Below are 25732 nucleotides of genomic sequence, written 5' to 3' on the forward strand. Positions count from 1 at the left end.
CACAAAAGTAATGCAGTGAAGTGGAAGTCCGTTCACAGAACGACTACCAGAAGACAGCAGTGGAAATTGAATGCTGTTTCTTCTGTCTATCAGTACTGCACGGATGTGATGGGAACGGTTTCTCTAATGTGCCGTGAATCGGATCACTGTATGGATTCAGTGAAATGGTTCAATCTAATCGAGCTCAAATCACCAACAACTCAGCAAGAAGAAGGAAAAACTCAAGAATCAAGTGTAACAATGTGAAAACAAATTGAAAAAACAGAAAATTTGTAAAGTGCAACTTTACTATTCAAATTGAATAATCAGTTAACACTTAGCAAGAGGTCAATACCCCTTTCCCACTCCTTCATCGAATCAAACCCCCATCCCCCATCTCTCTAATCCTATCAATCCTCCTAAGCCGCCAAATCTCCTGGCCAGAGAGAAGGCGTTACCTTCTAGGTGGCCCGCCCCTCCCCTTCGGGGAGGGTATTGAAAATTTTTCCCATGCCCTAGGTCTAATCGAGCGGATTGTGTTTAAAGTGCATAGCTCATATCCCTGGGATGTTTTCAACAGTGAGTGCTTCCCTGAATGGCTAGAACTGTGGACTTTGTTGTTTATTTCTATCATTATAATTAAGGAACATTATTTCTTCTCTTTTTCGAACATTCTCCTACCGTATTCTTGTAGTGATATGTTAACAGAATATTTTTCCTTCATTAAAAATTGATGCTAGCTCCCCCTGGGTCAAGAAGAAGAAGTTTTACTGGTCTTTCTACGTTTGGTGCGTGTGTTCCGAATTAATATAACGTTAGTTCTGTCATCTTTGGTCCACACACATCAAACGTATTAGGACCTGAGGTTGTCTATCTGATGTTTTGTATTTGCATTTCTTTGTTCAGTACGTAAGTTAAATATTGTATACTTTATTAATTAAGGTCGTATGCATAAGTCTCCTCGGGTTTCGCTAAGAGATGGCGTCTGCGAACAGTACGCAGCGTATGAATTCGACACATACGTCAGTTTGTTCGTCTGGCATTACCCTACCAACACCCACAAGTTGAGTCGGTCAAACACTAGCGTTTGTTGTATCTTTCAGTGATCGTGTCGACGTTTGTGCCTAGAAAAAGAACATTCGCGGCATGCATTGCTTTTCTAATTTAATCAAAAGAAAAAGGCTGTGAAAGGTCATCGTTTGCTAGTAGAAATATTTGGTGAGCAAGTTGGATCGATTAGAACATGTGAGGCGTGCTTTGTGTGTGGTGGGACCTGAGCGGTATTGTGTATTTTGAACGACTGAAGCCCAGCAAAACCGTTAACGCACAACGCTATCGACAGAAGACATGGCAAAGTGATTGTTTTACACGACAATGCGCCGACTCACTCAGCAAAACTAGTGGAAGACACCTTGGAATCGCTTGGATGAGACATACTTCCGCACCCGCCATACTGCCCCGACCTGGCGTCATCCATCCCCTCTTCGCATCAATGAGGCAGGTGATCGCAGAGCCGCACTTCAGCAATTTCGAGGAAGTTGGAAAACGGCTCGACGAATGGTTCGCCTCAAAAGACAAGCAGTTTTTCTGGTATGGTATTCTGAAAGATGGGCGAAGTGTGTAGAAGCGGATGGCCAATATTTTGAATAAACAATTTCCCTTGAAGATTACATGGTTTCTTTACCACAAAACCAGCAAAAACTTATACATACACCTAATATTGTATTTATGTAATTTTTTTGTAACTCCTAAATGAACAAATTAGGATTTAACCTATTGTATCAGGTCATTAATTTCATCTCATTAACTCCTCTGAAGAGTTTGACGTTGGGATGGGCATCCAGTCATAAAACCTAACACGACAGATCCACCTCATCTACCAGACCCCGTACAGAAACGCGTGAAGTGTTAGACAAACAATTCTCCAGTTTGCATAATAACTGAAAATAAAACCGCTGGCTGTTCTAATATCTTTCGGACTAGGATCTAAAGGTAAGATATGTACCTTCGACTTGAACTATAATTAATCTAGCATGTCCTAAATTATATAATCTGTTTTCACATTGTTTATTCTATACCGTGAATAACATGGCATTTCCTCATATTTTCTTCCTACGAATGGCAACTGAGTTTCCTGCCACCTAAAGACGAAGATGTATTATGCAAGTTGTTGCTGTGTCAGTGAGTGTTATGATTGGGTGAATATATATTTGAGACATCAATCATAACTTTCACTGACATAGCTCTCTTCAAATTACTACCCCGAAACACGGTAGAATTGAAAGACGCACTACAACATATCTTTGCAGGATTTAATCGGATATAGGTAAGTTAGGTATTGTACTGTAAGGATTATTTATTTCTAATTACGTAATCATTCTTGTACAATTGTATTTATTTTGTAGGGATTATTTTCCTATTTAAGTACATGGCGGGGGCACTATTATGTTTGGTTAAGGGTCACGGAGATAAATTTATTGAGGGCTCAGTCTGTTATTGCCTACATGTCGGAGACACTAATGTTTGGTTGAGTGTCACGATGAGAGAGCGGGTGTGAGGCTCTCTTTTATATTACCTACATGTCGGAGACATTTTAATGTTTGGTTTAGTGTCACTAAGAAAGAGTTAGTGTGGGGGCTCCCTCTGTTACTACCTTTCTGTCGAAGTCACTTTAATATTTGGTTTAGTGTCCCGGGGAGAGGGTCGTTGTGAGACCCTTTATGTTATTACCTACATGTCGGGTACTTCTTATGTTTGGTTGAGAATCACGAACGTAGAGCGGTTGAAGGGTTCTCTCTGTTATTACTTGCACATCGGAGACACTGTAATGTTTGGTCGAGTGTCACGGAGAGAGAGCGGGTGTGGGGCTCTCTCTTTTACTACCTACCTGTCTGAGACACTGTAATGTTTGGTTGAGTGTCAAGAGTAAAGAGCTTGTGCCGGGGTCTCTGTGTTATCTACATGTAATGTTTCGTTTAGTGTCTCAGAGAGAACGGGTTGTCTCTTATGTTATTTCCTACATGTCAGAGATGCTTCATTATTTTGGTGATAATGACGATAGAGTGGGTGAGGTTGGTCTCTTTGTTAATATTTACAAGTCGCAGACACTTGAATTGTCGACTGAGTGCGAGGGAGTGAAAGGATTGTGTCGGGGGAGGGGTTTGGGGTGTCTCTGCTATAAGGTACATGTCGTTCGGCTCTGTGATTGAGTAGTAAGTCCCTTGGCCTTCGTTCGTCAGGCTCTCAGGTTTGATTCCAGAAGAAGTGTAAGGATTTCAATGTTAAATTGTTAATTCCTTGGTTCCAGGACTTCAGTTTGTATTTCTCTCAATATTGCTGGAAGCAGAAACCCGCACAGCATAGATTGTACAGAATACATTTATAACAGCTGCTCTAGAATAAGATACAGCGTGTCATTGGTGAAGTCGAATAGAGGGTAGTAGCACGCTAGCTGGAAGAGGAGAGTAGTGTGGCGAAAGTCGATCAACGGACTACAGCCACTTGGACCTACGCCCATGACAGAACAATGGTTTTCCAATAATCTCGCTGTAAATGTTGAAGTGAGTCAAAGGAAGATTAGTTCCAGATTATTTAAACAATAGACTAATATTCTAAATATTTGAATGATGTTCCTGCTAGAATGAGGCCTGTCATTCTTTAATAGTGTGTGTGTGTTTATTTCTTATTAAATAATGTGTCCTTTTACAGGTATATTGGGGTCGAATATTTATATTTATCTCGTGTGTTCGACACACTGAAAAGCTTTTTAAGTTGCATTTACTTGAGTAGACACTGGGAAGTATGGTTTCCTTATTTACTAACGGAAAATATTCTGTTGTACAGCTTTACAATAACGTAATCACCTTCCTAGCATTTTCCCCGTACACTGGCAGTGTACGCTTGTCCGCACATCTGTCTCCATTTAGACCGATTACTCTAATTCCAGATGGACTCTAAAGCTAAAAATAAATATGTACCATGTTAATATTGAAGTGATATTTCACTTGGAATGATTGTAATCCTCAATCTTATCAGTAGATCCCGGATTTCCATTCACTTTCAACATTCACTTCCATTTGATCACTGTACAACAATTACCGTAATTTCTCCAAATTGTCATGATTTAAGCTTATCCGTTCATCTGTCAGCATATTTAAACACAAAAAAGATCTCTGTACAAAATAAAGAACTGACAGGTGCATACTTTAATGAAGACATTTGAGGCAAAGCGAGGTCAAATTACACTTCTTTTGCATTTTCACCACAATACATCTATTATAAGTTTGTCCAACTCGTTGGCTGAACGGTCAGCGTACTGGCCTTCGGTTCAGAGGGTCCCGGGTTCGGTTCCCGGCGGGGTCGGGGATTTTAACCTCAATTGGTTAATTCCATTGGCACGGGGGCTGGGTATATGTGTTGTCTTCATCATCATTTCATCCTCATCACGACGCGCATGTCGCCCACGGGAGTCAAATCAAAAGACCTGCACCTGGCGAGCCGAACCCGTCCTGGGATATCCCGGCACTAAATGCCATACGAAATTTCATTTCATTGTTTTTTATTATAAGTTTGATGGATTCAAAGTCAGGATTCGAACGAATCACTTCGTTCGACTGTTTAAAATGAGCCCTTATTTAATAATGCACAATTTAAGGTTCAATTAATGGCAAAGTATAACTTTTCCTAATAATTATAGAGAACGACGCGCGGGCTTACGTCAATGTTTACTTAAGTGACATCTAAGAAAATGCTCGGTTAATTCGATTGTACGACCTCTACCCTATGTACTAACTTTGGCTGTCATAGAGGAATCCAGAAATACATTTTCTCCGTAGCAGACATACTGTATAACGTGGGAAAAAAAGGTCCCATACTCCACAAACAACTTACATGGAAGTTAACATTATATATGCGTCAAAGTCAGGAGAAAAGCCATATTATGCAATATTAAACGTTCAAATATTCGCTGTTAAATCGAAAATCTTCAAAATATGCATTAAGCGTGAGTGTTATCATAAAAAGGCCAAAACATGCAAACATGCAAGGAAAAAGGAACGGATATTTGGAATCGTTAAGCCATAAAACGAATATCTGCAAAGTTTGAGAAGTTAACCAGCTTATTTAACCCTAGACCGCGCGCGCCAAATTCTCTCACACTACCGGGCTCGGGGTTGACTTTGTCAACCAGTTAGGCTTCGGCCACAGTGCAGGCGGCGAGCGGAGCGTTGCTCTGTGTGGCGGCGCGGATGAAACTCAAACCTGCGTCAGCAAATGCATGTGGCCATAGTACCAGCGGCGCGTCACTTTGGAGGGGAAGTTGGCTCAAGGACAACGCTGCCTGCCGCCAGCCGCTCACTCCTGTTTGAGATTTCAGCTGCGTCGCTCGCAATGACTGTTCGTGAATTAACAAGAGCAGATAAGGAAGTGTTGATTTCTGAATTTCAAACTCGCACTTTCCTATGGAATGACAGAGAGAAGAATTCTAAAACCTACCAATGACAAGGAAAGCATGGGAAGAGATTGGAACGATATTAAATATACCAGGTAAATTGAACTAAAAATCAAACACGGTTATGAACATAAAACAATATTGCCTTTAATAACTTACACATTATTATTATTATTATTATTATTATTATTATTATTATTATTATTATTATTATTATTGTACGTCCTGTTATAATTGTTTAATTAATATTATTATATTTTGTAACATATTATTGTGTTGAAAACTTGTTTTCGGCATAGGCTAGTATCTGACTTTTATAAAAGTACTTAAATGAGATATGAAATTTGCATTTTAATAGGCCTACTAATACTAAAAATACTAAAAAGGAGTCCTTGGGGGACAGAAAAATGAATGTTCTAGTGTTTATGTACTACTAGCACTGAGAACAATGTTCTGTGAGGTTATTGACAGATTTGCTCAGCCTATAACTCGGAAGAAACCTTTGGTGTAATGTTTTAGCAGTACTTATTTCTATCCGTTTCCCTTTACTGTTAGTTACAATATGCCCTTCTATTTAGTTACAGTAATTCATTAATGTAGTTTATTTCTAAGTCTGCAGTTTTAATTCTGTTTGTGATGATGATGATGATGATGAGGTGATACCAACAGACAGTTTACAAGTCATTGAAATGATCAGTGAAATACTCTCTTATTTGCCTCGCATATTCACTGCAACTGTTGTTCCTGCGATCTAAGTTCCCACAAGTTTGGACAGTTTCATTTTCTAGAAATTGTAGTCACTTCACGATAGTGTAGATCACTGTCACCATCCTTTTCCCTTATTAGGTAATGGAGGACACAAGCACATTTGATAAAAGTGATGGCCTTTTCCACGTTTGTGTCAATATTTGTATCCAGAAATCGCCACTCAGCGCGTAATATTCCGAATGCACATTACACATTTTCGAGCACTAGATAAGTATTTATTAAACTTTTCCCTTCTAGGCGTTAGTCCTCTCCCCGGATATGGCCTCATGAGGTAAGGTTTTAGAGGATAGGCTTCATCTCCAAGAAGTACCAGTGGCACTTTTACATCTGAGTTCGGTAGTCCTTTATCACTAGGCACATTAAAATTATTGGTTTCCAATAAATTGACAAGAGTGGAAGTTGTAAAAATGCCTCCATCACTCTGTTTTCCTCTCGACCCCACCTCAATAGTTAAAAATCTTTTGTCTGCGTCAGCAACACCTTGTAGTACTACGGAGAAATATTTGAGATAATTGAAATAACTGGAGCCGGAATTAGGAGGGCACTTTATCTGACAGTGCTTTCCGTCGATTGTACCGAAGCAATTAGGGAACCCCCAGCGTTCATAGTAGTCAGTGGCCACTTTGTTTAGTTTTTCTTCAGTTGGTTGTGGCATGAATTCTTCAACCAGTTCACTCCAGATGACCTCACAGGTTTCTTTCACTATTACAGAAACCGTAGATTTTCCTACCCTGAAGGAAAATGCCAGTGACCGAAACGATACCCCTGTCGCTAGAAACCTAGAAAATAAGAACATTGTTAGAAATTTACTTTAAGTATTTTTTAAACTTTAGGCCATTAGGACTAATATAAGATTATATTAATTACCACACACAGTAGTTATTGAATATTTATTACTGTGTTCTACTTCAGGAAACGTGGCGAAAAACAAGTGGAAGAATTTGAAAGACAAGTTTCGGAAGGAACTCCAGAAGCTTCCAAAGACATACAGCGGTTCCGAAGCAAAAACCGTCAAATCATCTTGGGCGTTTTTCGACGCCATGATGTTTGTAAAGGACGTCGTTCTTCCCGGTAGAACTGAGGGGAACCTCTACCTACAAGAGGTGCCATCGCCATCAAGCGCCTCTTATGTGGGAGAAAGTGAACATACTATTGGCAGTGATGGTGAGAAGATATCGCAACAGACAAATGAGTCCTCGGTTACCATAACTCCAAAACCAAGAGCCCGGAAGCGTAAAATCGATCCATTCGATGAGAAGATGTTGGAGCTCGAGGAAAAAAATATGGACATATTATTAGAAGAACAAAGGCAGAGACAGGATTTCAGTGATCCCGATTACTGTTTCTTAATGACTCTTCTGCCGCATATGAAGAATTTAAGCGCGGTGGAAAAATTAACATTGCAAAGTACACTCTTGCTTGAAGTTTTAAATGCAGTAAAAAGACATGAAGCAAGTGAAACAGACTGAAACCCTTGGAACTTTCGTTCTTTTCTAATATTTCTCTAATATTCTAATATTTTTTCTAATATTGAAAAGTAAATTTTAAGTAGAAGCTAACTTGTTCTTATTTACTTTTCCTTGCTATGCAGGACAGCTCTTGGATGTATTTTGAACGAACGCGACTTAATTTCTTCCACAAAAATTTACGGAGACATAGAACTAATCAATTTAATTTATAAATACAATTGCACCATTTAATTAAAAAATAGCCTTACCTTATTGTAATGACTAGTCTTTATGCAGGACTGATGGGTCTCTGGAAGTTGGTGACTTGCTTCTGTAGTCGCACCTTAAGTTTGTTTAGTAAGAAGTCAAACGTTTGAATAGACATACGAGTATATTCGAAAAATCTATCATGAAATCTCCTTAGTTCCCCATATAAATGATGAAATTCTCCATACATTTCACGTTGTTTATTAATTGGATGAACACCAAATTCTCTCCTGACCCTACTTCGAACTCTTCTTTTTAGGTAAGAATTTTCTAAAAGGAAAGACAAACGGGAAAACTTTGATACCGCCATTATCTAATCACCACGTGCAGGGGACACGCCGCGCCGCTGACTCTCTCGCAAGATGTCCACACCAACGCTCCCTCCTCCCCCACTCCACAACTTTTGACAGCGGAGCGTTGCGTTGTGTGGCGGCAAAGATGAGACTCAAACCTGCGTTAGCAAATGCATGTGGCCATAGAGCCAGCGGCGCGTCATTTTGGAGGGGAAGTTGGTTCAAGGACAACGCTGCATGCCGCTAGCCGCTCACTCCTGTTTGAGATTTCAGCTGCGCCGCTCGCAATGACTGTTCGTGAGTTAACAAGAGAGGAGATGAAAGTGCTAATTTTTAAAGTTTAAACCGGAATTCCCTATAGAACGACAGAGAGAAGAATTTCGAAAACCTATTAGTGACAAGGGAAGCCTGGAAAGAGATTGAAACGATCTTAAATATACGAGATAAATTCAGTTAAAAATCAATCACGGTTATGGACACACACAATATTGTATATAATGCAACATATAATAATAATAATAATAATAATAATAATAATTATTATTATTATTATTTTACGCCCTATTATTGTTTAATTAATATTATTATCCTTTGTCATATATTGCCGATATGAAAACTTGTGTTTTTCATTACATCTGACTTTTATAGGTCTCTGGAAGTTGGTGACTTGCTTCTACAGTCGCGCCTTAAGTTTCAGAAAGAAGTCAAAAGTTTGAATGGACATAGAAGTTTATTTGAAACATCTTAGCAGGAAATCAATTCAGTTCTCCATATAAATGATGAAATTCCCCATGCATTTCACGTAATTTATTTACTGGATGATCACGAAATTCTCTCCTAGTCCTACGTCGAATTCTTCAGTTTAGATAAAACATTTCTAAAAGCAGAAACAAACGAGAAACCTTTGAAACTGCCATCATCTAATCACTACGTGCAGGGGAGACGCCGCGCCACTGACTGACTCTTGCTAGATGTCCACACAGCCGCTCTCTCCTCCCCACTCTTCAACTTTTCGATAGCGGCAACGCTCCGCTCGCCGCCTGCACTGTGGTCGTAGCCTTACGTTTCTAGTCGTTTTCAGGCTTCCAATCGCATAAATATTTCATTCAACGGCGTTTTATCTTTTGTTTCAATGTTATACTCCAAATAAAAATTAAAAACTTGTATTAGTGATTAATATGAATGTACTCAAAATGGATAATCGTGAACACGTGCGCTAATTCGGATAGGGACATGAATGCTGCGCCTATTTAAAGTGAGTTAAGCAGTAGATAAATAATTAAATAAAAATAATGGTCATATTTTAATATTTGCACATTTTGACTGACTCTTAGACATCTTCAGGGAACATTTTACCACATGGATTATTTACGTTTTTTAGGCTATGATGATTCAGTGAAATTAAGAAACGAACGTTGTATTAGAGCAACAAAGAGAGGGAGCTTTGAGGGTGAGAATGGCATTCGAATGTAGTATTAAAGCATTCTATGCCATATTCACCCTCACAGCTTTGTTCTGTGAGCAGCGACAACGAGATTACTTTTCTGAAGGAAGGTGACATGTCTCCAAAGAAGAGGTGCGTACACTGTTCTTCGGTGCTGGCCAATGATACGACAATAAGTAATTAAATACATTTAACTAAGGGCAGTCAAACGAATTGTTCTAAACTAATATTTCTCTTTGATTTTTCCTTACAGGTACATGTTTTCTTCAAGTCGAAATTTGTCGATGGCATCGTATTTTTTTCTGAATGTATGGCTTGTTGGAGGTTGTATACTGGGCTTACGAAGTGATAGGTCAGTTAAGATCCACGGCGTTGAGATTCTGAAAGCAGAATTAACGTGGCCTTGATGAAGTGGCACCTAGTCACAGGATTCCTTTTTGATCGGAGGGTGCCAATCTATCTAAAATCCAATATCTACGGAAACATGATTAGACCAGTAGCGCTGTATGGAACCCAGTGTTGGCCAGTTACAAGGAGACACGAACAACAGCTGCATGTCATGGAAATAAAGATGCTTCGCTGGCCAATAGGACTCACTAAACTGGACCTCGTCAGAAATGAGGATGTTGGGATGGCATTTTCTGCAGGCCCAATCTCTGAGAATATGCATGAGAATTGCTATGCAGAAACGGTTCTTCACTTCACTTCACGAGGACGACCAAAGTAGCGCTCGCTCGAGACTCTGCGAGAGGAAATGTGCGTGACGAAATTCTGTACTGAAGATGCCCAAGTCCGCATCAACTGGAAAAGTCTGTGCAGACCAGGAGATCCTGCAATTTATCTATTTTTTATTTATAGTCTGCTTTACGTTTCTTCGGCACAGATAGGACATATAGTGACGATGCGGTACGAAAAACTTAGGACTGAGGGGTTTGAACCCACTATCTCCCTGATGCAGGCTCACAGCTGCACGCCCATATTCGCACTGGCAGCTCGCCCAGTGACCCTGCAATTAAATTGACCGGGACAATTGCTAAGAAGAAAATGTAGAATAAGAAGATTGAAGAACGGGCGACTTTGAATAACACTAGTGTCTGGAGATTTTGTTTCAACCTTCAGCTCTGCTGTCAATCACAATCATTTGTTTTCAAGACCTGCTTATGTGAAAGCCCTAAATCAAATTTCCAATTAGTAACGTAAGGCATTGCAAAGGCATCAAGATTATACTGTGCTCAACAGTGGGATTTGACAATGACAATGAATTTCTTTTGTTCAGCTGTTCAAGTACATAATTATTTTATGTTCTGAAATTAGTATATCTCAGGTTTATTCCAGACGTGCCAAGTGCCCCGATTTAAGCGGGAGTCTCCTTATCTTTGGTCCTTCCTCTCTCTGTCTTCATCGCAGAGACTTATCTCCCAATTTTTGGGAACCGATTTAGATTTCCTGTACTTTTTGGAAAATCCCTGGTTTTCCTCGTTTTTTAAGTAGCTGGAGAGAATATAAAGTCGGATGCTGGTGTTCTTAAATATGACAGAATGTGTAACGTAATGCTTTTTATTTTATCATTTCCACATAGCAATGCAGACTGGAGATTATTTTTCAGCATATTTACTAGGATAAGAACTCAGTTCAGATCAAAGTCTTCTGAACAAATTAAACCTTAAAAAACCGTTCAAGGAAGTCAGTGCTTTTGAGCATAAATCTAGTTCAGAAATGTATGGAGAGGCTTAAGGCTGTTTAAATGAAGAGTCATGTGTTCTAAAGCTCAGATAAATTGAATTCTTTTAGTATTTATTAATAAATATATAATATAACTCACATAGGTGAGTAGTATAATGTGTTAGATATTATTCGAACTTACGTAATCAAGGATGTCCTAACTTGTCGTTATATGCCGCAAAAAAGTCTCCTAATTTTTAACTTTTGAAAGTTGGCACGTCTGTTATATATTACCATTAGAGAAGTGTTAACCTCAACAATAAGACAATATTTAATATTTTACCTTCTATGAAAAGTGGTCTTTTATATTACGCATACCTGCCATCTTCCCCGATTTAGGCGGGAGATTTTCGACAGTTTATCTAGCCTCCCGATTATTCTATTATTTCTCCCAATTTTAGCTTATTTTGTGGTGAACGTCAAAAATTTGTTTTCACATCCCGCCATTTCAGCTTTGTACGCCAGAGGCCGGAAGTGCTTCGCTCATTGGTTGCTTTCAAATTAAATATCGACTTTAATTAATACGAGAAATGCGCGCGAATGTGCGATGCTTATTAAAACATGTATTTCGCTATGCGTGTATCGATTGTCAATCTCTCGTTCTCGCGTGGTATGCTCGAGTTCGTTCTGATCAGTCTAGTCGATTCTAGAGACTAGTTGCTAGATTTGGAGTCTATTTTAGTAATTAAGTGACAGAATATCAAAGACAGCGGCTAGTGACTTCTCCAGAGGTTTTAGGAGCCATGTAAAGACAATTCTGGCGAATTTTAATTTATTACTTTATAAAAATAGTATTGCGCTTCGCATAATCGCGCGGGAGCGTGATCCTATACATTAATCTATGCATTTGATAAGTAATGGCATCTATGTACATCACTGTTTCACACGTGCGGAGCATGAGTTCATACTTTTTTCAAAAGGTCTCTCAGAGGCCGATCATCTCACTCGCGTACTTCCTGTGAGGGAATAGAGATGTGTAATTTGTAGTTTTTTTTTTTTTTTTTTTTTGCTAGTTGCTTTACGTCGCACCGACACAGATAGATCTTTTGGTACGGTGGGACAGGAAGGCTAAGAGTGGGAGGGAAGTGGCCGTGGCCTTAATTAAGGTACAGCCCCAGCATTTTCCTGGTGTGAAAATGGGAAACCACGCAAAACCATTTTCAGGTCTGCCGACAGTGGAGTTCGAACCTACTATCTCCAGAATACTGGATACTGGCCGCACTTAAGCGAATGCAGCTATCGAGCTCGGTAATTTGTAGTCTTGTAGTCTCGTATAGCAACATTCGGATTTTGAGATTACGAGTGTTATAATATACCAAAGTACTCCTGTATTGCCCAAGACATACAGGAAAAGCAGTTTTGGCCAATTCTATCCCCTGATATTTCCTGATTTTCATATCAAAATCTCCTGAGTTTTGGTTTTGTGAAGTTGGCAGGTATGCGTTAGGTGAGAGATGTAGGATTTGAGACGAGTAACGTAACCGTATCACCGGATGTAGTGCCCGTCGTCTAACGCACTACATTCCAGGCTATAAATAATCTTAATGTAGTTTAGAGGAAATCGCCTAAAATTGAATTAAAATACATATGTTTTTACTACTATTGGAAAGTGTCGGGATAAGCCACTACTTTCCGGCAATATGCAGGCAGGCTGTTTTATTCGGGACGCAGCAGCAGTAATCCCATCTATCGGAGATGACTGGGAGCAGAAGAGACAAATCACATCACAACAATGGTCAATGTAATGTTATTGGTGATCAGTTTTATGAAATTCTGATATCGCAGGCCTTCACATTTAGTTTTCTTCCGACTGTGTTATATTAGGGCATCTAATGAGCCCCTCTTGTCTTGTTTACGATTTTTTGAAATTTTTTTAAATTTAAATTTTCCTTGGGGTTTACACCTTAAGACAATCATGACAAAAACCATCGCCAGTTAACGCAATTGAGCAATTTTTTCCATTCTCTTACAATAAAATGGTATAAGGCATAAATTATCGGAATTTTTATATCCTTGAACCTTGTTTATGTAGTTCTTTTCGATCGAGTTAATGATATTGATATTTTAATTTAATTTTTAGGCGCCTTCCCCTAAACTACAATCACAATGGACTTTAGGGCGTCATTCCCTTACTTTATATACCGATTTTCATTAAATTTTGTTCACTCATTTCCTCGTGGTTCGGTGTTGATGTCGACTTAGCAACAAAAATCGAAATTCATGAATATCTCCGTTATCATGGGCGGTACGATAAACTGTATCAAAGATAAATATTCGGTAATTTAATTTTATAAAACTTTAATTATGTATTATTTATCGATAAGATCACTAATAACATACATATTTGGGAAATAAATTTTAGCCATGAATTAAGTTTTTTTTAGCCTAGATTGTAGTGCCTGATTCCCCGACTTCAGATACCGATTTTCAAAATTCTCTTCAGACAGTGTATTTCCTTGTTACTGTGGACACCACCGATACAGAAATACTCCTGTGTAAAGCCCGGATTTTTATGCAGTAACAGGTTAGACTGCAAACTAATTTGGTTAGTAGGAAGTGTCGGCCACCCGTTCTTCCATAATGTAGCAAGAGTAACATAAATTATAGGGGTTCTGATGGGCCGTACCCCTAATGTTTAAGCAAACCCCACAGCATAATCGTTGTGAAGGTAGACTATATTTGCTACTCGCCACAGTAAGTTTGCATTCTAACCTATTAATGCATAAAAATCCGGGCTCTACTCATGTGTTATGTTATTAAAATCACTCTTTGTGTATTTCTACTAGTGCACATTCGGTGCAATGTTTCACAATATTTTCTTTTTAAGGGTACTGCTCTTTTATATTGTCCACCTTTCAGAGCTATTGGGATATCCTGAAATGCACATGATGCAGCTATAAAATTCGAGTGTCGTCTTGGTTCCAGATCCATTGCAAGATCTGGACAAGGGTATGTTCTGTCCAGGTTGTGGTGGTGGAACACGCGAGTGAGGTGTAGGTTAACTTTCTACGCTACACCCACTCGAGTCTTCCTCCACCTCAGCCTGATTCTCATCGTTCGGTGTCGACATTTTTCAAAATAAAAAAAAATGCCAAAAGTATTGAACCCGGGAACACATTACAGAAACAATAACTTAAGTTTATTTGGCAAGGACTTTAATAGAAAAGAAAACGAGTGAGGAAACATGCGATCTTAGGCTTTTTTCGAAATTGCATTTAGGCAGGATTTATTTAGTCTGTTTAGAGATATACTAGACTCACAATAACAACTTCAATTTTTCGGCACAATTGTAAGTTTTTCGTACTTTGGGTGTCCCTATTTTGTCTGATAAAGAAATGTCTTCAGCATTAATACTTAAGATTCACTATATCTGCTGATCGTAATGTAGATCTGCATGTACGGTGGCTCTCCGTCCAGTTGAACAGCGCGCCCTCTAGAAGGCCATCTGTGCTGGGAATCCTGGCCTATGTGTCTGAAGATACTTGGACCTTTAATATTCAGATGTTTCCACTATCGTCCTATGTGCCCCCTCTGACAGGAAAACTGACAATTACATTTAAGGGAATTTTCAATATTGGTAAACATTAAGTGTTTGTAGATTCTCTTCTTCATGTTCTAGGCTTCCTTCTTCCTTAACTATTAACCAATCAGCAATGCTGTTTATTTTTCTATTTTTTTTTTGCTAGTTGCTTTACGTCGCACCGACACAGATGTTTATTTTTCTGTAGCCAATTAAAATTGGGGGTGTGTACAGACATTCTGCCTAGCTCAAGAGATTTCTCGAACTTGCCGTCTGAGTTGCTATAAAAGCTGGGCGCTTTAATGCCATATTGCCACCTTCATCGCTCTGGTCTAGTAAGTGCACGGCGTATTTTAGGAGGTAGGGGCAGCCTTGCCGTCGTCGGAAGGCCCATCAGCTCAAGGTAGAGGATGTAATAGCTCGAGGCAGTTAACTTGAGGGGAAGGTTCCAAACTTCTGTTTTTAATGAAAAATTCTAAAAACTTAGTTTAAAGTTAAGCTTTCGGCAAGTCTAAGGATTCTGTTCTAATCCCTGCTGGAAAATATGTATATTTATGGAGTTAAGAGTGTCCACCCACTATTAATTCACATCAACTAGTATGGGGTGACTAAAAGTTGCTAAACCTTTCAATTCTTCATGATGTTTTGGAACTATATATTTCGCATCTAGTGTCTTTCAAAAGGACTGCAAGTGTTTTACATGCTAGCATTTTGTTCATGGCCGATCGCCTTAAACCTGTTCTTTTGTATATTAAGGCCGTTCAGAAAGGGCACTCATTGCTCCTGTTTAAAATTCTCATTAGTTATAGACCAGAGTATAAGTGACTGTCGAGCAGAATTGACAGTAAACACTATTTTCTTTTAAGAAATATATGTAGCGTGAACTTGGCAAGAAAAATTTGTGCCTCGGAGAGTCTGAACCGTTGTAAATTTTGTAGCTCAGTCTCCTTGAATTTAAGAGAATGGCGCAAAAATATGCTCTTGTATAAACAGTGTACCTTTAGAGCTACTATTCTCATTCCTTGTAAACTATTCTGTCGATAATCTTCTCTATTGTAGCTGATTTTTTGACGCTAAGTCATTGTTCAAATGGGTGCTGACCAGGTATTCTTAAATTATTGTTGTTCATCCAAATTTACTAAATACCAAGTTTCTAAAAACAAAGGAAAGAAATAACGTTTCAAGATTTAGTGCTTTCACTTATATTCTGATCATTTCTCTGTCCATTACTTCTTACACCTCCATGAAATCCCCGAGACTGCCGAATTAAAGCTGCCTGGTCTAACTGGAAAAGATTGTCGGGCGTTCTCTGTGTCAGACGACTAAATATCCGAACAAAGGAGAAAGGGAAAGCCTATAAATGTGCGGCGTGACCTGCAGTGCTCTGCGGTAGAGAAACTCGGCTAATAGCGCAGTCTAAGTGTAAGTGGCTGGGACCACTGAACCATCCCACCACAAAGACCACCCAAAATATAGCTAACTTTCATTTAAGTCGTACTTAATTTATTTGCTTCGTGGATTATGTGTTTAATATATTAGAAAACTTCCGAATATTTTTTACTCGTGCATAAAGTAGTCAGTAATGAAGTGAAAGTGTTTACATTTCTGCTACTCCACATTTATCGCATTGTTTTTACATCATTTCCTTTTTAAGATTACTGCTTCCTTATTTTTAATGCTGTCTATTTTTCAGAACTAAGGGGATATCCAGAAATGCACTAGGTGCTTGATGTATATAACTCACCGTACTTCATGTGTGGTTTCAATTTCAGATCCGTTGCACGATCTGGATAAGGCGGTATTCTGACCAGGTTGTGGTGGTGGAACATCTGAGTGAGGTGTAGGTTATCTCCTTACGCTATACCCACTCGTGTGTTCCTCCACCTTGGCCTTACATTATCTACTGGCTTTTTTGAATAAGTAATGAATAAATCCTCAGCTTACGTGCCATATCAAAATCACCGAATTTATACTATTAGAGACGGAAACTGATATCAATTCAACGCGAAAAATTGCTTGAGAAGCAACCTTGCGAGTTTTAGAAACCTCTCAATTTACCCAAAATCTCCCTACAGTTTGTACGAACGTTATACCACATAGAATTCATAATGAAAGCCCTAGGACCGTGCTACAGTAACATTTCCACCCATTTTAGTTTGTAACTAGGATATACTTCAAATCGTCAAAATTAAACAGTCCCTTTGAAAAAAGTTTGAAGAAAATTTTATCTATTTTCACTTATATCTCGGAGACACTGTAATATGTGGTTGAGAGTCACGTGGAGAGAGAGAGTGTGCTGCTCTTTCTGTTATCACCTACATGTCGGAGACACTGTAAGGTAAAAATGTAGCCCGGCTGTCATGTTATTTGTAATGTTATATTAAATGGGAAATAATGAAATCTTACTTGGAGAGCATCTCAGGGGAGAGATGTGATCATTGCGAAGTCCAGGAACCCACCATCCCGCCCGAAGAAGTATATTTACTTTTATAACCTAATGAAGAATGATACACGCCATTTTCATTTCTGAAGTAGGTATTCGCATCCCTTTGGCTAATGTGAAGTGCAACGTGATGTCGTTGCAGACAGTTATGTTGATCATAATCCGTTACCAACCCCAGCACAATAAAATCACATGAAAATGTCTTGTCCTGATCATATTCTTAACCGTCCACACGGCAAGAACTTTCTTGGGGTCCAGGGCTAGCACCGACGAATAGGAGTGCTATGTCTGTGAATTCTTATTATCTTTGTCAATATGACTAGTTTCTAAGTACAGAGGTTGTCAGCACTGAGCACCATTTGACAACATCGTTCCCTGGAAGGCCAAGAGTGTGTAAACAAACGACAATCGTTACGCGGGTGTGAATGTCAAACGACAATGGTTGCGCGGGTGTGAAAATATTGACAGCCGGGATAAAGTATTAATCACTGTAATGTTTGGTTGAGTGTCACGTAGAGGGAGCGGGTGTGGGGCTCTCTCTCTTATTACCTACATGTCTGAGACACTAATGTTTGGTTGAGTGTGACGAAGGGAGAGCGGGTGTGGGGCTCTCTCTGTTATTACCTACATGTCGGAGACACTGTAATGTTCGGTTGAGTGTCACGGAGAGTGAGCGAGTGTCGGGCTCTCTCTGTTATTACCTACATGTCGGAGACACTGTAATGTTTGGGTGAGTGTCACGTAGAGTGAACGAGTGTGGGGCTCTCTCTGTTATTACCTACATGTCGGAGACACTGTAATGTTTGGGTGAGTGTCACGTAGAGTGAACGAGTGTGGGGCTCTCTGTTATTACCTACATGTCGGAGACACTATAGTGTTTGGTTGAGTGTCAAGTAGAGTGAGCGGGTGTCGGACTCTCTCTGTTATTTCCTACATGTCTTCGAGACACTAATGTTTGGTTGAGTGTCACATATTTGATGGCTGTTAAGAGTACGGATTGTCGTACTGACTTTTCGGATGTGATGTGAAGGATTAATGAACGTGAAGGCCACCTTGAGCCACTCGGTCCTTCAGTTTCATAGACTCCTTTTGAGTTTCCCCTTTCGACTCACTGATCCGCTGTGGGTTGGTGCGGTGGAATAACACTCACGGCAACCTTTGCCTGTCCTAAGAGGTAACTAAAAAGGGGCCCCATGTGCTATGAACCATGAAGCGTATGTTGAGAAGCATGGGGTCCTTACACGAGTCCTGGCGTTGCTTCCGTTTACTAGCGCGAGGTTCCTCACTTTCATCTATCCTATCCGATCTCCCTTGGTCAATGCTTGTTTTTTTCCGACCGCGGCGCTATTGAGATTGCGACTCATTGTTAGTCTTTGATTTTCACTCTCTTCGTGGCCCTTGTTTTCCTATGGCTGATACGTTCATTTTTCGAAGCGCCGGATCCTTTCCAATTTTCCCCTCTTGATTAGTGATCAGGTGTACTTCCTCCAAAACAATAATCACCATCGCCACTCGATTCACTGAATCCTACACTGCTCGCCTCCAAATGCCATACAGATGTCATTCAAAAGACGATCCGTTAGATGTATATAAAATGATCGTTATCAATTTGATTTCCGTTTAATGTAAAACACATTTATGCTCGTTTAGTTTTGCCAAACGGAAATTTGACACTTCTTATTATTAATTTTTCCTGTGATGCCTTTTGCACCATTTCCGGAAACGACAGGGTTCTCGTTTTGCGTACCGAATATTACATACTTGAATTAGTCAGAGATGACAGAAGGTGAAATGGTGTAATCTTTTCGCCTTCGAAATGTTGTTTCGTTCTTCCTTTCCTTTCTAGGGAAATAAATTGGTGTGAAAAATTATTTAAATTTCATAGATATTTCGTTCTATTAATAAGGGGTTTATTCGTTAAATTAGAGCAAGGAAGGGATGAAGCTTTTTGAATTATGATAGCTGTTCAATGCGATATTTAAACATTGACTGTTATCATCAGTCCCACAGTTTTGTTCGGTGCAAAGTACCAATGACTATGGCGTTCTGAAGTCAGCTGTCTTGTCTACACAGGGGAGGTACGTACACTTCTCTTACCCACTAATGGTGCGACTGATTTACTATGTGTAACTCGAAGTGCAGACAAACGGATTGCTGTAAACCAATTAGTTTTGAATGTAATATACTTCTTTTGTTATCTGTTGACATGAAGTACGATGAAACGTGACTTTTGAATAACTTCAGTGGCTGAAGGTCATTCATTGTGCATCCTACAGCTCTGCGGTTATTCCCAAGTCATTTTTTGCAAAACATTTTTGATATGGGAGATTTCCGTGGAAATTTTATGGAATAGTGGATGGTGTATTTCATGGACAAACAATCCAGCTTATTTGTAAGCTACGCCAGGTGATTCGATCTAATGCTTTCTTCAGTCCACTTCGTATGATGCATTACTTCACCTAGGTATACTATCTGGCTGCCACGAACTGGGCAACTCTAATTTGCAGAAACTGTTACGGAGAAAAGGCTTATTCTGTCCCTCGCACGAACTATGCAAATCTCCCTTTAGGTAGCAGAACCAAGGGAGTGGGTTGGATTTTCTCTGTTATTGTGTACATGTCGGAGACACTGTATTATTTGGTTGAGAGTCACGATGAGAGGTAGGGTATCGGGGTATCTCATTTATGACCTACCGAGCTCGATAGCTGCAGTCGCTTAAGTGCGGCCAGTATTCAGTATTCGGGAGATAGTAGGTTCGAACCCCACTGTTGGCAGCCTTGAAAATGGTTTTCCGTGGTTTCCCATTTTCATACCAGGCAAATGCTGGGGCTGTACCTTAATTAAGGCCACGGCCGCTTCCTTCCCACTCCTAACCCTTCCCTGTCCTATCGTCGCCGTAAGACCTATCTGTGTCGGCGCGACGTAAAGCAACTAGCAAAGCATTTATGACCTACATTTTTGGGACACAATCTGTGGCAGGGTGGTGGATTGGCGAGTGAGCAGGCATGGAACTCATTCTGTTATGATCAACATATCTGAGGTACTGTATTGTTTGGCTAAGTGTGTTGGCGAGAGAGGTGTTTTGCTGTTTTCTTCGTTATTATATACTTCTCGAAGACACGGAAAGAGAGCATGTGAGGGTCTGTCTCTGTTATCATCTTCATGTTACCTGGTAACCATGCAGGCTCTATTGTGAAGTGTTGATGGATGGCCATGACTGAGATATGTTGTTTATGAGATGCGTTAGAGTACAGATGGTCGATGTGATCTCGCACATTGTGATGTGAAGAAATCACGGACTGAGGGTCATACAGACGGCACTTTTATCCATCAAGGAGCCCTCTATGACATTCGCGGCAGTTTCATGTTTAATAATAATAATGTTACGTAATTTACGTCTCACTAACTACTTACACGGTTTTAGGTAACACCGTGTTGTCGGAATTTAGTCCCAAGGGACTTTTTTTTTACGTACCAGTAAATCTAGCGACACGAGGCTGACGTATTGATCAGCTTCAAATACCACCGAACTGAGCCAGGATCGAACATGCCAAGTTAGGGTCTGAAGGCCAGCGCCTGAACCGTCTGAGCCCCTCAGCCCGTCAGTTTAATTCACTTTCAATTCATGTCATAGAGGTGTCTCTCGAAAAACGATCCGTTAGATGGAAATAAATTTATCGTTATCCATTTCAGTTTCGTTTAATGTAAAACATATTTATGATCAGTTTTGTCAAAGGGAAATTTGACACTGTTTATAATTATTAAATTTTTCTCTAATGCCCTTAACACCATTTGTTGAAACGATGAGTTTCTCGGTTTGTGTATCGAATATTACATGTTTGAATTAGTCAGTGTTTACTGAAGTTGTTGAAATTCTGTAAACTTTTCTCCGTTTAAATGATATTTTCTTCTTGACATAAGGTGCGTTTTTATTTGTTTCAATAAAAACATTTTTTCCCTTTCTAGGGAAGGAAATTGGTGTAAATAATTGTTTAAATTTCATAGGTATTTCTTCCCACTAATTGTTGGGGAATATACGTTAAATTAGGACAATAATCGGTCTAGGCTTTTTGAATGAGGATAGCTGTTCAATGTGGTATTTAAACATTGACTGTTATCCTCACTCGCACAGCTTGGTTCAGTTCCAAAGAGTATGGCGCTCTGAAGACTACTTGTCTTTTCTTCACTGAAGAGGTACGTACAATTCTTTTTTATCCATATTATGATACTACAGAAGACGACTGATTGACTATATGTAATCGAAGTGTAAACAAAAATGATTGCTCTAAACTAATAATATTTTAATGCAATATACTTCCTTTAGGATGAAGATTTGTTACTTGTTCAAATGAAGTGCGATGACAAGTGACTTTTGAGTAACTTCGGCGACTGAAGGTCATTCATTGTGCATCCTTCGGCACTGCGGTTACTCCCAAGTCACTTGATTGTGGATACTACTGATCAGGGAGACTTGCAATGATAATTTAACGGAATGAGGGCAGAGGACGTTAGTGGACAAACAATAAAGATTATTTGTAACCTACGCCATGTGATTAAATCTGATCTACGGTGTTTCTCATAGGTAAACCATCTGGCAGACTCGAACTGGGCAACTCTAGTTAGCAGAAAATAATGCTGGGCGAAAGGGTGAGTCAGTTATTATACCACTGTTCAGGTAGCAGAAGCAAGCGGGTGGCATGGATTATGTCTGTTATTAACTATATATCGGAGACACTGTAATGTTTGGTTGAGTGTCACGGAGAGAGAGCGGGTGTGGGGCTCTCTCTGTTATTACCTACATATGGGAGACACCATAATGTTTGGTTGAGTGCCATGAAGATTGGGCTGTTGTTGGACTCCGTATGTTATTACCCACATGTCGGAGCCCCAGTGATGTTTGCTTGAGTGTCACGAAGAGAGAGCGGACATGGGGCGCTCTGTCATCACGCAGGGAGCTAAATTTTACTTCGAGTTATCGAATTTTCAAGATATAGGGATTGTCGTTTCTGATCATTTGTATTTAATAATTGATTCTTATGTATTTTCGGAATTGCAACGAATACAGCATTTTTAACAGCAGCTACACGTATACAAAGGTACTCGTATTTTACGACCTCACTTTAATCATAACCGCTATTATAGCAACTTATTAGAGGACTGCCTCGGTTAGTCTCTTTTGCCTTTTTTTGTTGACCTTCTTTCCTTTCACATACTTTACAATAACATTTATTGCTGTGAAAACACTTGGTCATTTACATACAACACACACTGTATGTTCTATCGAAGAATAGCCATTGCGCTTAACGTCTGGTCTGTTGACGGTACAGAAGAAGGCAGCTCCAACTCTGTTTGTTGGGAATGATCTTCATCTTCCTCGGCAGTGCGTTGACTGTATCCGTAGGAGGTTCGGCTACTGTTACGTCAGAGTCTACATTTATGAAAGCCTCACAATCAGCTCCACAGTTAACAAGCTGCTGATACTCCACCCATTCTTCAGGAATTGGAGTGACTTATCCCTCTTCGTATTCTGAAGCTCCTAAGTTACCTTTCAAAAATCCTGCTTTTGCGGTAGCAGTTAATATTTCTTAATGACTACTCGGATTGAATTCCTCGCAGTATTCTGTGAGGAGCACTCCTCCTATGAAAAATGCTTCAAGCCTTAATCATCCCTTGCTCCAGGGGCTATAGTTAGGATGATAAGTTCGGTGGCAAGAAAACCGCGCGCAGTGAGTTCAAATCCTGAACGAGCATCTTGGGAAGAGCAGGACAGTTGTCTACGAAAGGAACATGTTGAAATTTCTCGTCAATACCACGCAGCCAAAATTGGTAAAGGTGGCATGTTATCCACGACTTCCGGGGTGGCTTTCGTACGTTACCGGTAGTGAATTCACACCCAAGAAATAGGGAGGCTTCGCCGAAGTTGTAAGTTTTCGGTTCCCGTCTTATTATCTCCCAGCATCACTCTTACCTTTCCGTTACTTGTTGACTCTTCCTCACAAACCACCAATGTTGTATTGCACAGTTAATGTAGTACAGATTTCGAGTTACAGAGTATTTTTTTCCTTCAAGTTAGGAAACGTTTACTTCTAGAAATCGGGAAATTCGTGTAAACGAATTTCGACTAATAAGAGAGATAAATACACGTGAATAATACGACATACGTCCCTATATGTCAGAGACACTGTAATATTTGGTTGTGTGTGACGGAGAGAAAGAATGGGTGCCGTTTATTACTATTATTTCCTACATTTTGAGGTCACTATATTGTCTGTCGGGGTGTATTGGCGCGTGAGCAGGCAAGGGGCACTTTCTGTTATGATCAACGTATTTCAGGCACTGCAGTGTTAGATTATTTTTGAGAGAGAGATGTTTTGCTGTTCTCTCGTTATTATATACTTCTCGAAGACACGGCGAGAGAGAGAGAGAGCGAGCCTGAACAGGTGATAACCTGCATGTCGAAAATTTGGTGTATTATTCTGAGGAGGGAACAGACCAGTAACTGTGTGTTCTTTTACCTGGATTCCTGGGAATTTGTAACTTTTGCTTGGATTTTACTCAGGAATTTTCTTTTCGTTCCTTCTCTATTGGCTACGTCGCACCGGCACGTTTTGACTGTCAGCAGATGAGCGCCAATGCCACAAAATGCCATGATGTTATAAAATTGAAACTGGATGTAATTGCAGGCTAGTTCGATGTACATATTTTCAGGGGATTGATTTTACTGGTGTACAATGTTTCCTACTGTCCTGATGAGTAAAGTACGTTAAAATATTCTCACCACATCTGGTGGTTCAATAATTGATATTTTAAGCAACCTTCCAATTTTGGTCTCAACATGGCAACATTTCTCTTCATTAAGTTTAATAATACAAATCATGTGAATTTTAAATCTGACCGCCGATGGAAGCTTTTATCTTCTATTTCCACGTACTGTACCGTGTCTAGCAAGGTATATCATGGTGAACTTTAGACTTTCAGCAGGATTTCCTACACTGGCTGAACGTGGTTCATGAATCATATTGTTCGAAGAGCCTGCGTGGATGACAATTGTGATTTTGGTGAAATTGAAAACATCTGCCATAACACTCATTCACGTAGCTTTCTCCTGTTTCTGCAGCGGAATTTTTTTCCGTATGAGGTTTGCTTAAAAGTTAAAGTTCAACTAGTAGAGCCCCTACGATTTATGTTACTCCTGTCACATTGCAGACGAGCAGGCAGAACGGCAGATCTCGGTAACAAAATTATATTGAGCTCTAACTTATTACTGCCTAAACGTCCAAGAAATAGTTATAAATTAAAGACACTTGAATTACTTGTAGGATTGTTTGATGGCCACAAATCTGATAAGTAGACAGGAATAAAATAATACATTTTACCCTGATGAGAAAAGTACACGGAACTACATCATTCCTTATTTCTCTAGTACAATTCTTGAGTGATAGCGGTCTTCCTACCACAGTTGATCATAACATAATTACGGTTCAAACAAGCCTTCGAACTTGGGACTCAACATGGTAAGACTTTTATTGCGTTTTATACTATACTACACTCTATTTGAAAGTTAAACCTGTTTATCTTCTTTTTACAGGAAGCGTACCGTGTCCGGTGAGGTATACATTGGTGTATATCATTCGATTGCACTGGAAGAAAAGGAATTACAATGTTCAAGGAGTTGCTGCGTAAGTGAATGGTACTACGTGGTGAAATATTAAACACCAGTGGTACCATTCACTATCACAGCTTTCTTGTGTTTCTACTGTGTTTTTGGGGTCAACTCAATAGTCACCGTACACTTCATATGCAGTATACCTTCAGAACTACTCAGCCGAATGGTATGAAATTTTCTGAATTGATTTATCTATCAAAAATTGCATGCCGATGACACCATTTTTTTCTTTTTGCCATTCAAGAAAGATCTCTTCCTGATCTGACTTAACAGCTGTCTCTTTTTGTTTGCACCGGGCGAGTTCACCGTGCGTTTAGGAGCTGTGGTCTTGTATCAGGGAGATAGTGGGTTCGAACCCAACTGTCGGCAGCCCTAAAGATGGTTTCCTGTGGTTTCCCATTTTCACACCAGGAAAATGCTAGGGCTGTGACTTAATTAAGGGCCTTCCCAGTCCTAACTCTTTTCTATACCATCGTCGCCATAAGACCTATATGTGTCGGTGCAACATAAAGCAACTACCGAAAAAATATATTTTCTTTTCTTGGACAATTTTCAGTAACTCAATATCGGTCACCTTCTCAATCCAACTTGTCCCTTTGCAGCTCTCACCAGCACCATATCTTAAAAGGCTCTGGCCTTTTAATATCACTTTAGATTAACGTCCAGGTTTCAGCACAATAAATCGCAACTGACCACACATTAGATTTCATTACACTTTTGCGTAAGATTAGGG

This window comes from Anabrus simplex, chromosome X, assembly GCF_040414725.1.
Source record: "Anabrus simplex isolate iqAnaSimp1 chromosome X, ASM4041472v1, whole genome shotgun sequence".
NCBI lineage: Eukaryota > Metazoa > Arthropoda > Insecta > Orthoptera > Tettigoniidae > Anabrus > Anabrus simplex.